The 15,580-nt window shown below is 41.7% G+C and overlaps 1 protein-coding gene across 1 annotated transcript in view; it reads right to left on the reverse strand.

Moving 5' to 3' along the window:
* The window catches only part of mpped2a (metallophosphoesterase domain containing 2a), a 43,671-nt gene that overhangs the window by 4,367 nt on the left and 23,724 nt on the right, over positions 1 to 15,580 (reverse strand). The gene's annotated exons all lie outside the window — the stretch shown is intronic.

Below are 15,580 nucleotides of genomic sequence, written 5' to 3' on the forward strand. Positions count from 1 at the left end.
CAAACGCCCTGGGTGTAGTCGGCATCATATACCTCGATCTTGGTCTCATCAGACCAGAGAACCATGAACCAGTCTGCCTCAGAGTCCTCCAAGTGATCATGAGCAAACTTTATACAGGCCTTGACATGACTTTGAAAGTAAAGGTACCTTACGGACTTGCCTGGAACAGAGACCATTGCAGTGGAGCATGTTACTTATGGTATTTATTGAAAGGGTTTTGTACCCCTTGCCAACCTTGTGACCCTCTACAATTTGTCTGTGATGGCCTTGGAATGCTCCTTAGTCTTTCCTATGTTGATCATATATGAGTGCTGTTCACTTGTTTGGGGAGAGGCTTTTATAGTCAGAAAAGGCAGGAAAAACTGAAACTTAATCCAAGCATGTGAAGCTCATTGTTCTTAATACCTCAATTACTTCTTAATACTTGAGGGAACCAAACAGAATTCTGGTGGTTTGATGGGTTGGATAATAATTGACCCTCTGGTAAACTTTGCAAAATTAAAAAACAAACAAACAAACAAAAAAAAGAGAAATAACGATTCTTTTTTGCTGCAGTGCATTTCACATGTCCAGGCCCATCTCCAGTCCAAATTACACAATGCTAAGTTAACTCCAAATGTGTAAACCTGCAAAATTTGCAGGGGGTTGAATACTACTTGGAAGCACTGTACACACACACACACACACACACACACACACACACACACACACACACACACACACTCCCCTTCACCAAGCCAAAGGCCTTGTGATACACAAAGGACAGTGATACAGAGAATGGGGATCAATGGTCAGTGCATAGAAAATCTTGCTCCCTGTTAAAATTTACAATGTCTCCCAGAAAGCATATTATAGTGAAGATATTCAGAGGAAAGTTAAATTACAGAGAGAGGAGAGAGAGGAGAGAGAGAGAGAGAGAAGCAGACAGGAGATAGAACATGGTGTTGTGGGCGCTATTTTTGAGTCACTTATCTATGATGTTTTTGTGCTGAAATTGACAGTTGGGGTGGGGGTAAGGGGCTTGGGGAAACATCAATAACGATTGTTGCAGTGAGGGATCGCTACAGCAACAACACCAACCAGTGAGTATGGAGCAGCAGGCAGTGGGAGGAGGTAAAGCTCCAGCACAAAGAAAGCGGACCCCCGCCCACCCTCACCCATCTTCGATCCAGTGTGGAAGGTGGGGGAAAAAGCACGAGAGGTAGGAAGAAATACAAAACCTCCAAAGATTAAATTTGTGAGCACCCAAAATAGTGCAGGAGAATTAAACAGATTTAGACTTGCTAAATTACAGAAGAAGGGAGTAAAGGAACCTGAGAGAGAGAGAGAGAGAGAGAGAGAGAGAGCGAGAGAGACCCTGAACAGATTCTACATTGCAAATAGCCACTGAATAGGGCTGTGTGCAGCAGAGCAGGTATGTCACACTTTTGGATCTGTTGCAACCATTTCTGACAAAGTTTTTCAAAAATTTTCAGACATTTCACAAAAAAGATTTCAAAAATGAATGCCTACAGCTTTAATTGTTAAAAGGTGAGAAGATTTTAAATGTTCAGCATGAAGGCAATGGCCACGTTTTAAATCATCCATGGGGTGTTGCTCAGAGAATAAGTTTTGTCCTTTTTTTTCACAGTTTTCTTAAGTCAAGCTGGAGAGGAGTGAAGTGCTGGGCAGTGTTGACTGCTCTGTAGGGGTAGGGCATTCTGGGAGAGTAGGTCTGCACAATCGCTTCATTGTTGGTATGAAATATACCTTTCTCACGAGCACATTTGTTAACCTTCACAAAGATTAATGATATCCCTGTCATATAAAGGAAGGCTTGTTTCCTCTACACCCTGTTCACATAGGTCTTATTATCCTGTACTGCAGTAATGCAGAGTGTGCATATGTATGTATGTGTGTGTGTGTGTGTGTGTGTGTGTGTGTGTGTGTGTGTGTGTGTGTGTGTGTGTGCGTGTGAGGGGGCTGGTTAAGAGCGAACGCAAACTGACTGACCCAGCCAGCCAGATTAGATAGCTGTATTGCCATCTGGACAATGTCATAGAGACTCATGGAGACAGATCTGAGCCGAACAGAGATGGATCAGAAATGCAGGGAGACAGAAGCGAGTCTGTGTTTTGAGGAAAATCTCAGTGAAGCAGAGCTAATGCAAAAGTCCATTCCCTTTAGACTATCCACCTTTAAGTCACTGCACACTGAATAACATTACCTAAATCAGTCACTGCATACTGAATAACATTACTAAATCAGCCAAGCCCTGTTGCAGGAGTACCCTAAACTCTCTATGAGCCAAAACAACTTGGAGCAGAAGTACATAACCAAACTGAACAGAACAATATATCTGAAAAAAGGCAAAGTCATCAATATTTCCTAACAAAAAGCCATCAATATTTTCTAACAAAACTGGTTGTCTGTTAGAAGCAGCAGTGAGATTATGCCTATGAGTTGCAAGTTCCACCAAAACAGATTTAGGCTTGTGTGTAGAATGTCAATATTCAATTAGCCCTTTGCTTATTTCCCCCAGCTTAGTATCCCAGCATCCCTCTGTGCACATCCTTCTCCTTCTCCATTTCCATAATGATGTAGGGAAGCTTCATCATTAGGGAGGAAGAGGCCAGCGAGTCGAACACAGAGGATATGACATGATCAGTTAACACACTAAAGGGGAATCACATTAACTCAGCACAGCAATTAATTCAGCAATTAAAGTGCCTTTTCTGAATCAATATTTCACATCATCTTAACCTGGGCATGTTTTATTTGTAAAGATCTGGCAGTTCATTTTTCATTTGGAAAATTAATACTACAGGAGCTATGCAAATGTTTTAGTCCAACTACTTTAGTTAATATTGAGGATATATATCAACTTTGTAAATAAATCCTAACAGATGGTATGGGATTCCTGCATGCCCTTATTTGCTCCTATGAGGAGTTGGCAGGGCTAATGTGTCCTCCTAACTCTTCAATGAGGAACTCCTCAAAGTACAATTCATGCCATTTTGTAAACAGCTCAGTTTTGTAATACCCAGCCAGTTTTAGGCTTAAATCTGATTGAAGCCAACAGTGCACTCGAAGGGGGATGTTGTGAGGTGGTGGTAGTAGGTGGGGGTAGGAGGGGTCATTAGCTCCAGCTGTCAAGCACGGAGACCTTGCACTCAACACTTCACAGGGCACAGGCCTTCTACTGTTCCCAGCAGAGCAGAGAGTGAGGGAGTCTGGGAGAGAGCGCACAGCTCTCTACACAAGGATCATGCTGCTTTACTCATTCATACTGTTCCAGCATACACAGAGGCTTTGCCCCCATAAAAAAAATCACATTGGAAAACAGTTGGCCTCCAATTACACTACCACAAAGAATTACACCTACACACTCTCCTATGCATAGATCAGCTGTACTGGTCTGACACTGCAATTACCAAACAACCTTTATATATAAAATCAGTTTGCTGTAGCGCAGGAAAAGGAAACACATTCACACATTCTGTGAACTGTGAATGGCGGTCACTATGGATTACAGACAAATATTTAGACTGTGTGATATGAGAGTTTTGTGATGGCACCACACACCAGAGTACAGGACAAAGCCTTTTTTTAAGAGAGATGATGCAAATCAGGGATTCCAATGGCAAGTTCCATCACATATGCATCTCCAAATCTGAAAAATACCTTTCACTCAGTCATGCAAAGAGCAACATGATAAGCTCAGACCTTTCTGTGAAACCTTAGGGTGATAGATATCTGGGGTGCTGTACAGCTGCCCTTTGTAGGACAATGTGGGGTTGGGGGTGGGGGTAAAGGAGAAAGAAGGAGAGAAAATGAGACAGAGAGAGGAAGAGAGGGAATGAGAGAGGGAGAGAGAGAGGGAGAGAGAGAGGGAATGAGAGTGGGAGAGAGAGAGGGAATGAGAGAGGGAGAGAGCAGAAGCAGCTCTAGTAAAAATCCCGGGAGGTGCAGAACTCTGACTGCTCCATTCATTTGGCTCCCTCACCTTGCTGTCACAGCAGTAGAGGGGTCACCTAAAGAGGGGCCTAATTGATCAAGCTGTCAGAGCCAATGAGGGGGAGGATGTTAATAGGACTTTTATTTGGCCCTAGGGAGCATGTCTGCCTGATGGCTAGCACTGTGTATATATATCCACACACTCCCCCTCACTCCCAAACACTCTTCCCCACTTTATTAACACCCCACAGCCGCTGCCGCCGGAATGACAGCCACAGCATGACCCTGATAAACAGACTGTGGGCCAAGGCCCTGGCTCCTGCTAGAGAGGGGAGCAGGGGTAATGGGGCAGTTCGTCTGTGAGAGGGGCAGCGAGGGTAATAGGGCAGTTCGTCTCTGTCGGAGCGGGACGACTCTAATACCCCGGGCTGCACTGTGAGTAGCGAAGGCCTTTTGAGGGCAGTGGGGTGAAGAGAGCAGTTAAGTGGGGTAGCGCCTGTGTACCTCTGCAGGGGGACAGTGCAAACACACTCCTGCAGGCCTCACTCAGCATGGAGCAAAGCCTACAGCTGCCCACTTTTCAATACTGTAAACCACAACTACTGAAAGCAAAACAGGTTAATCACCACTGTAGAACCACACACTGATTTCAAGGTAATTATGATTGTGCTAACCACATGGCATGCAAACATTTACTCGCGAACTCAGTTCCTTGTAGACACATTGAGAACTCAGTTCTCCCCCTTCACATGCCAATATGTATACATGAAGAATTGTCTATTTTATTGTATGTTTACATATAGTAAAGGTTTAAACAATACAGTGCTCCAAGTCTAATCAGGTTATAGCTGTAAGCATGTTATAGTAAAATATTTACACACTGGATGACTGTATGTTATTATTGTGATGGACAACCCTATTTGTGTTTATATATAGAGGACCTGAGCTTGAAGCCCACCCGGAGGAGGGACTTTTATTAGAAAAAAAGGAACAGTGAGAATGGAACTTCCATAGGGGTGTGTAACAGACCTAGAGTACAGCTACAAATACCCAAGGATTCTCCACTTATATGTGAACCACAAGGCAGAAATGAGAAGGACAGCAACATGCAAGTACCTTCATAGGGTAAGGCAGGTGCTCAAGGATCAGCTGAGTGGGAACAATCATATCAAAGCCATAAATATGTATGCCCTGTCAGTTATCTGATACCCAGAAGGCACAATAAGCTGGCCAAGAGAAGAACTGGAAGCTACCGACGTCAAGATGCCATCCAGGAGGATGGGGAAAGGGGTCAAGAAAGTGTAATAACTATTGATCAGGGTGAGACACAAAACATCCAAGAACACATCAAAGCAATAGCCCCCAATGCTATGAGGGATGAGGTGATGAGGGAGTGCCTCAGTCAGATGTAGGATGTGGTCACCATGGAAGCAGATGAGGTGCCATAAGCGTCTCCATGGAATGTATCACCAACAGATAACAAACATAGCTGACAAAACACATTCTTAACAATGACTGGAAAAGGCAGGACTGAAGGACAACACAGACAACAAAATCTCAAGAACTAAACACTAGGTCGGTGGAAGGATGGGAGATAGACCCATGGTGCAGACAATCCAGCACCTAGCAACAGGATGCAAGATGCTGGCAGAGATAGCATACACTGACAAACACAACCAAGTGGTAGGGATCATATACAGGAACATATCCAAGGCATATAAGCTGCAGACCTCAAATAGGAGGAAGTCTAAACAAGAAGAACTGCAGAGAGTGGTTACAACAAATCTAAGATCCTGTGGGACTTCTTTATCCAACCAGATAAACAAGTAGTTGCAAATCAACCAGACATAGTAATGGTGGAAAAGATGCAGACAACAGCAGTGGTAATCAACAGGAATATATGAATGGGGGGGGGGCTAAGCCACACAGGAGAATTGCAAAAATGAAACAATACCATCCATTAACAACTGTCCTAAATGTTGCATTGTGTAATGCAAAAGTCATTTTTTATTTCCCTTTTTAAGTAATGTTACCTTAGGGTTTGTTCATCAATCATCAGGGTTGTAAACTTCATATTGGACAATTGTAATAGACATTCAGATTATGTATTTTCTTTACTTATATTTTGAAGTTACCTTGTCTTCAGGAACGTTCTCTGACACAGACATTCTGTCTCACACAGCACAACACAAACTGGTTGACATTTTAGCTAATGTTACATTACTAATGTTACATGTTTATCAGGTATCAGGGTTCCTCTGCTATCTTAATGGTATTTTCACTAGCATGTCAATGAGATTTTATTTTAGACAATTGTAACAGACATCCAAATTATGTATTTTTGTTACAACCTTACAATCTTCAGTAACATTCTGTCTCACACACAGTGTGACACAAACTGATTGAGATTTTAGCAAAGCAGTGCAGAGTGAAAGGTAATGGTGTCACATATTGCCCAAACATTAAATCCTTCAGACTCAAATTGTGGCTCAGGTTTCAGGCCTGTTGAATGGCAGCAGCTCCTCTCCCAGGTCCTAGTGCCCTTTATCTCAGTGTATTGTGAATTTGGAGCCTCTATTGGACAGTTGAATAAGATAGAATCAATGAGAACTATTTATGATTTAAACTAACAATGCATGCTTATTTGGGGCTAAAAAACATTTAATGGGAGATAATGCCCCCCCCATAGGCCCCCTAAAACAGGTCTAACAACAGCCATGGTGATAATAGATGTGGCAGTACCCAAATGGTGGAAACAAATTTGGGAAATCCAAAAGAAGGAATATGAGGAGTTGGGAAATACAGGGACTGGCAGTTGAAACAGAAAGAGTGTGTAAGGTTAACACCAAGGTTGTCTATGTGGTGACAGGGGTACTTGAGGCTGTGACCTCTAAGTTGGAGGAGTGGTTCCAATAGATCCCAGGAACTACATCATTAATCTCAGACTAGACAAGCACAATCCTAGGAACAGCAAAACTACTGCACAACACCTCAAGAATGAAACACCTCCAATGAAAGGGTGAGACAAGAATTATGTATTTATTTTTTAAGAATAAGAAATACTTTATTCATCCCCAGTGGAAGGTTTTATAGATTTATATATATTTAAATTATCAGTGCTGAGCATACGCTCATATCCAGAGCGACATATACTGTATATTTGTATATATAAACATATATTTATGACATATATGCATTTCCTATGATATAGCATTCATTAATGACATCTTGAGAGCACCTTTCCTGATCTGCTCTACCAGGAGAGCTACAGGAGCAGTTAGTTTGCAAGTATGTCATATTTGCTCTGTATCAGGAAGCCACCCATTCTAAAGCAGAGATGCAGGACATCAATTTCCTTTCCTGAAGTTTAAAAAGATAAAAGCACGTTCCGATTCTCTTCAAGAGTCCCACTGCAGGAGATATTGGCATCATATACTTTGTGATGGTGGGCTGTTTCTAGCCTCTTGCCTTCAGGGACCTCAAACAGGTTACAAAATCCATGCAAGATTACCAGATACTGATCATCTGTAGTTATGCTCTATATACTATACTGAGTCCTTTTACACACACAGAACCACTTTATTTTGCACCATGTATCCTGTGCTTATTGACTGAGATGAGGTGTGTGGTAACTACAATGTCTGTTTCTTGCTTGTCAAAAAAAAATTTACATAGTGTGTATATATATATATATATATATATATATATATACATATATATATATATACACATACACACTACACACACATACACACACACACACACACACATATATATATATACTAGTATGTGTAAATATAAATATAACCTTTATGTATCTAAAATATATAAACATTTGCCAACTTATAAAAACATAATTTAATTTAAGATTTTAAGATTTGAGTTTATTATGCTATGCACAAAATGTGTATGTATGTGAGAGAAAAGGAGAGAGTCATTGTGTATATGTGTGTGAGTGAGAAAGGGAGAGTCAAAGTTTGTGTGTGCATGATTTGCTTCATTAAAAAAACCTCTAGTGAATATGACCTGACCGCAGTCTTTACAGAGAAACACAGATCATTAAAACCACCTTACACACACACATGCATGAAGACATGCACGTGCACACGCAGACACACAAACACACACCTCCCTTGAGAGTTCCATCTGCTTAGAGGCATAGAGGATTAAAGCGGGCATCAAAGGGCATGCTGTGTGTGTAAAATATTCACTGAGAACAGGACACACCATTGCATGTGGGTCTCTCTCTATCACACACACACACACACACACACACACACACACACACACACACACACACACACACAAACAAAGGAGTAGAAATTCTGCCTAGAAGATTCTGAGTTCCACTCAGTAAAGGTGTCAGACATGTACATTAAATATTAACTCAGCTTAGTGACGTTTGACTGCAACATAGCAGCAGAATGCCTTAGTGATCACTCTCACTGTTCACATCATTCTGTCTGCTCGCAACACTCTGACCATAGCAAACCTAAAACCACTTATATCACTCTGACCGCTTGCATCACTCTGTTTGCTTGCATCACTTTGACCACTCGCATTCACTCTGTTTGCTTGCATCACTCTGACCACTCATGTGAAGGACCATCGCATCACTCTGACTAGTCTCATCACCCCAACCGCTGTCACCACTCATCATTCTGATTCCTGTCACTATTCCACACTCTCACCACTCACATCACTTTTAACACTGTCACCACTCATCACTCTCGTCACTCTCACTCATTCTGACTCCTGTCACCACTCATCACTCTCATCACTCTTTTACTTCTCACAACTTTGCTCAAACTTACAACTCCAACCCCTCTCACCGCTTGCACATGTTTTAACTTGTATGTCATTACTGTATTTATTTATATTACACTACAAATTTATTAGGAGCAAGAATGAAGAGGTTTGCAGTTTGAAAACTACAGATCAAGCCTAATTGCACACATCACTGTAAAATATCAACCATGCTGATATTACCATAACTCTTCACAAAGAAGAATAGACAGTTCCTGGAACAGCTACTTTTGGAATCTGTTCAGAAGTAGCACAGTGTGTCGCTGCTGGGATGAAGGACTGTAAGCATCTACAAGTCCAACAAACACATCCCAGTGAAGTGGTGTTGCCATAATAATGGGAGGAACTCCATGTTTGCACACTGCAACACTCCATATCTCCCAGAAGGGTAAAAGGCTGCCATCAGCACCGGATGCATACCACATACAGGAGCAAATGAGCATGGACACATCGCTTTCCAGTGTTCCTCCAACAGAGATGTTCTTGTCAAAATCAGGAATGTCAGTGTTTATAAAATTAAATCCACATCAGAAATCAAAAGGTGAAAAAGGTGAACAAATTTGTAAAAATGAGATGTTCTTGTTTGACACGTCTTCATAGCGACAGAAAAAAAAAAAAGTTACAAGCTCTGGCATTTAACTCTGTACTGTCCACTTAAGGCATGTATCTGATCATGTTTTTCTTCCAATTTCCTAGCCAGTGGGGGCAAATGTTGCAGTGGACACTGAAGGTGTCTGAATAATTGTCATGAAAGAATATCAGTTCTTTCAAGAGAGACAATGTCACTCAGAATATTGATACATCAATCATGGAAAATCACAAATTCTGTTATGATGAATTAGAAGTTGTGTGTTCCATAGGTTAAACCAGAGGAAATGGTCTAAACTAGAAGACTAGCTCAGAAACTTCTTAACTATAAGACTGAGAATATGAATTCTAAGGCTGAACATGTGGATTATAATGCTGAATTATAAAGATGCACACGTGGATTATGGTGCTGAATTATAAGGCTGAACATGTGAATTCTAATGCTGAAGCATAAAGGTACCTCAGCAACAGGTTGTCTTTACAGCATGGTAAATGTGGAGAACATGCCACAGCTCTGAGGTTAAGTCTCAAAAGAGAGACTTGAGTGTTCAAGTTCTGCCCCCTCTTTTTGTTATTAATGAGAACTATATTGTTGTAAAGCTTGGAGAAGATCCAATAGAAACCCTGTACTTTAGTCTTCTACCATGAACTCTACAGATCAAATGAGGATGATGAGGCTGAGCTCATACATTGCAGCAATTACTTCCATGGCATTGCTCCGCTTTCACTTGCCAAATGACAGTTACCCTCCAGACTCGAAACATTCAAAAACCCACAACAAAAACATGGGGAAAAAATATGAAATGCAGAACTCCACGAAAGTATGGGGTCAAACTTAAGTGAAAGGCTGACACAAGTGGAGAGATGGCTACAGTAGAATAAAGGCCACAGAATCCTGTTTTTCTTTTTGGACACAGGACTGTGATATTGTTCTGAAAGAGTCCAAGAAGCAGAAAGTCAGGGAGAGAGAGACAGAATCTTCCACTCAGGCAGCTAAAGACGTGGATGTGCGCATGAATGGAGATTAAAATCTACTGGTTTATGAAAGGCAGTGACAGAGCAAGAAATCCTGGCAGATTTCGCCATCTCTAGCACCTCAATATTCTGAGCAGTGGAGCAAAGCTGTGCTCAGTGGGAAATGGAGTGGAAGAATAGAGTAAGAGAACAAAAGATGGAAAAGAAATGTTGTTTAGCCTTAATAGTGTACGTTGTGTGAACAGGTGTTGGCAGTGGGTCAGGATGTATTACACAAATGGATGAGGAGTGTTGAGTAAACTCATTAAAGCAGATTGAACAAGAACCCAGGTAAAATCAATTTTTCGTCTATATGCTGCGATTTAAAGTGTGTCTACACTTCTTCAAGAATCAGATTTGTCAATGACACAAACATATCACAACAAATGACACACATTGAGAATATGGCTATGCAATATGGTAAAAATATGATCATAATATTTTTATATAATTTGATAACGCTGCCATCTTGAAGAGCATCCTGCTAATGACTGAAGCCTAAGGAAAATGGAGGGTTCAATATAGTATATACTTTACTTGCAAAAATAGAATAATATAATGTAAACACAGTGCAAACATGCTTTATCTTTCTTAAACTTTATTTAAAAAATAAAGTAATATTAATTATGCACTGGTTTTACATCTCTCAAATGGTTTAGATAGAAATTTGTGTAAAAAGTACAAAATGTAAACACTGCAAATCAGTCATTACGCTACATGTGCCCTTGTTATATCACTGAAAATGTGCTTGTTATATCCTTTCTCTTTTTAATTGCTTTTCATATTGGGTAACAGCCACGCAAGAGGACATGAGTCATTGTTGTTTTGGTACAGCGCTGCTAATACGTAGATGAACTAACACAGAGGTTTGTTGTGTTTCCCTATAAAAAAGATGTTTATTGTGTTGGTCTTGGTTTGCACCATCCACCGACATATTTTATAGATTTTATATGTTTCATCTCTTTTCCAATATCCAAACCATGTCCATATAACTGATGTCATGGTAACTTTTTTTGTCACCAACGTGCCACTCATTGGTTCCATTCATTTCTTTCTTCAGTGCTAGTAGCTAAAACAATGCTTTGCTGTAGAAAATAAGTGTGTACTTTGACGTGCAAGCCAAAACTGACTGACTGGCAGTTATTGTTTTTATTTTTGCCGTGTGATAGGCTGTTACATCTATCCTGTCAAAATGTCAAAAGTTTATTAACATTATCAACATATATTTTATCACAATCCTGTTTTGAGATCGCCCAGCACTAATTCAGAAGCACTGCCATCAGTTGGGCCTATCTGTCAAACTTAAGATGAATGAGCAATGTTTGAATATTGTTTTAAAGAGAATGTTACAACATCAGATAGTTTTAATATTGTCTTAAAGAGAGCATTGCAACATCAGATCATTTGAATATTGTCTTAAAGAGATTGTTACAACATCAGATCGTTTGAATGTTTTAAAGTTAGTGTTACAACATCAGTTCCTTTGAGGACAACTTCTCAACAAGGTTTCACTTTATAGCCAATGCGGGAACTGCAATAATTCTGAAGCAGTGCCTGGGAGAAGGATTTCCAATCAGTCCTGATCTTTATTAGAGCATATAGACATCTGTTCTGACTGCAGTGATGCCCATTCCAAAGAACACACAGCATGGTTTTCCCTGAGCACAGTGTATGCGATTCATACATAGACAACCTGTTTATATACATATTGTTCTGTGCAGTTAATTGTGGACTGCTCCTGTGTTTGGCTGAACCCCAGTGGGTATAACAGCAGCCCTCCTCTGCCCCTGGTGTCTGTCCTGAAGGTGATCTGGACTTTTTTGTTTGCACAAACACAGCACTAAAGCAACTGCCACACACAGAAAATATCCCATGGTCTCTCCTGACCACCTGTGTGCGATCAAAACGCTTGCTAGAAAAGGTCTTTTCAGTCTAGTACAAACATTGAACCTTACATTGCGGAAAGTGTATAATTCTGACCTATCAAAATATCAATCTAAACAACCTGGACTGTCCATGTTGATTTAAGAATGCCAAAGGAAATGGGCATGTTGGCTTTTATTTGTCTCCAAAGATGCTGGCCAAGCCTGCCACAGAACCCTTTAGCACACAGAACTCCACCAATACAGGGAGAGCAGCAAAGGCTTATTGGCATCAAGTCCAGATGCTACCGCTTCTGGTCCCCAACTGGATGACTGCAGTGCTGAGTGTTAAGTCCACTGATACTAATCACACAAACATTCTCATGCACAGTGGGAAAGAGAGACAGAGATTCAATACAGGTTTCAAAACCCAATTCACATTTCCCTGACGTTTTAAGTGACTTAAAATTCTGACTGAACACAAACAAGGGTTAAGGGCCTTGCAGAGGGGCCCAACAGTGGCAACCTGGCAATGGTGGGGCTTAAACTGGCAACCTTCTGATTACTAGTCAAGTACTGTTACCACTGAGCTAATTGACATGCTTACTTGATATGCAGTGAAAACAGATAAGCCTGTAATTATGCAGACGAGCATGAGAAAGTGTGTGTGTGTGTGTGTCAGTGACAAAGAATACTAAACACAGTATGAGTGAAGAGTGTGGATTGTCAGGGAGGGGTTGTACCTCTGGTGGGCAAACATGTCGCATCCTTTATCAGGGCAGTTTTGTCCATCCCCTTGGTCCTCCCCTGGCAGTCAGCTCTCACCTGTAACTTCCCGTAGCTGTTTGTATATGCCAGTGGCCACATCCTGGGTAACAGCTTTGACAGGTCGGCTAAACCAGGTGAGGGTAGCGGATGGGTGAGTTACCCTCTGTGAGTTAAAGAGATGTCTATCCCAGCATGTGAAGACAGATTCTGGCAGATCAGACACTGGCCAGCTTACCATGGCTGCAGGGGATCCTATGTTGGCGGTCGAAAGAAGAAACCGGCAGGCAAGGTGACCTTGGTACCTGCAACGGGTGTACACTTATGGACATCCCTACATTGACTAAACCAGAGAGAACAGCAGCCTTAATTGCCAGGCTGCTATCAATAGTGAGCAATGCAGATAAGTTGATCCTACTCGGTAACTTTAATGCAAGAGTGGTGCAACTCTATAGCCTGGCAAGGAGTTATTGAACAACATGGTGTGAGCTGGTGCAACAGTAACAGCCAGAGTGAATCTACTTTCAGTCTACACACACCTGATGAGAGCACAGACCCAGTGGACAGGTCACATCATTTGTATGCCAGACAAACCCATGCCCAAGCAACTCCTTCATGGGGAACTTTCTGCTGTATAAGCTCATGCACTGAACGAAGGAAACACTACAAAGACGCACTGAAAGTCTACCTGAAGTTGCTTGACATTATGGCGATGATATGGGAAACACTGCTGCAGAACTGTTCCACCTGGCACAGGCTCGTGCGCAATCACTGTCAAGCACACAAAACAAAGAGAGCTGCTGCAGCACAGGCAAATCGCCATGTATGAAAGCCCAGAGCCAGCGGCTGCTTTTCCACATATTTGCCCAATACATGCTTGAACATTCTGCACCCGAATTGAGCAGTCATCTTTGGCCTGAGCAGTCATCTTTGGATGCATAGTCAGCCAACCTGAATGATCAGTCATGTCGAGGTTCTCATCAACAACAATGGATGACCTCCAGTATCAGTGACCTAAACACAGCATTGCAGTCACCTAAACAGGGGCCAGAAGCACCTCTATTTCTTGTGAAAACAGAAACTGGTATTGTGGGCCTATAAGAGATGGAGGGAAGTGGGCCTTTGTGTTTGCTGGTTCAGGCCTCATTTCACTGCTGAGTAGGTTTATGCGGCAGCTCTGATGCTCGTTACAGCTCAGCCTCTCTTGCTCAGATGTGCTGTTCGATCCCAACAGTTAACAAAGAAGCAAGACAGCAGCTTACAGAGTGACCTATGATGCAGGAAAAAAAAGAATGCATGTAGAGGTGAAAGGCGTTCCAGCCACTCATCAGCCCTGAAACTGTCCTCCCCTTCCCTGCGTTTCCTGACCCCTCCCCCAGGCCTGGCCCTGTGTGTCTGTCTGCTGGTTAAGGCTGTGGCTCTGAGAAGCATACATATATACTGGCCACTAATTAATGCTGACAAGCCTCCATTCCTCCAGGTCAAAGGTTATCCTGCAATCACCCAGAAGAACAGGTAGCGGCTGGATTGGAGAGAGATGCCAATCCTCAAGCAACACCCCTCCCCCTGAAACCCCCACTGCTCTAGCCCTCCTCCCTACTACTACTTACACTACAGAGCTGCTCTTTGTGGCCTTGGGGGCACTGGGCTTCTGTTGCATTTCTCTTTGGGGGGAATCAGAGACTCCACAGCATTTGTTTATTAAGGAATAAAAGAACAGAAAATCAAAAGAGTGAGAGAAGAGAGAGGAGAAAGTTGCTAGAGCTTATTTACCAGGAGGCTCCAACAAAGAAAAGCAGGTTTCTCATTCAAAGTAATAAATAATACTAAAATGTTAAAATAAAATAGAAAGAGGAACAAACACCAATAAGTAGCTATGAATAAAATGGCATCTTTCAAACCTCAGCATTGTCCAATGCTCTTAGTCAACTACACAATAGCAGCAGCAGCCTTCAGGAAAGAGACTTAGTTTATTCTTCCATCATACGGGTTACCACACAATATTCAAAACAACCAAGTGGTCGAGGAAATTATAAAATTACTATCAAAAACTGGCAACCTGAACACAAATTACATTTACATTTATGGCATTTATCAGACGCTCTTATCCAGAGCGACTTTCAAATTATGCAAGACCAACCACATCCTTTATTTAATCTCAGAAACATGCAAAAATTATGAGAAGCAGCTCACTGTTCTCTTAAACCACGGCTATTTTTCTACCACTCTTCTCAGCACACATTCCAGCAGATTAATAAAGTTACAATGTTATGGCTCTGTGTGTGTGTGTGTGTCTGTGTGTGTGTGTGTGTGTGTGTGTGTGTCTGTGTGTGTGTGTGTGTGTGTGTGTGTGTGTGTAGCAGTAGTTGCCATTTCATCAACCTTTGACTGATGGAGAGAATGCGATGGGGAGTAACCTTTGGGAAGAAGAACTGCCTGATGAGTAAATAATGGGGGATGGTGGTAGGGGAAGATTGGAGTTTTTTGGAGGGTAGCTCTGCATCCCATCACACTCTACAGAGCAAAGGCGATGATAACTGTGTCATTTAAAACCCACTCAGTCAAGCATGTGACTTATTCTAGGGAATCTATTCTGCTTCTGGACTTTA

This window comes from Electrophorus electricus, chromosome 3, assembly GCF_041902795.1.
Source record: "Electrophorus electricus isolate QZ-2024a chromosome 3, ASM4190279v1, whole genome shotgun sequence".
NCBI lineage: Eukaryota > Metazoa > Chordata > Actinopteri > Gymnotiformes > Gymnotidae > Electrophorus > Electrophorus electricus.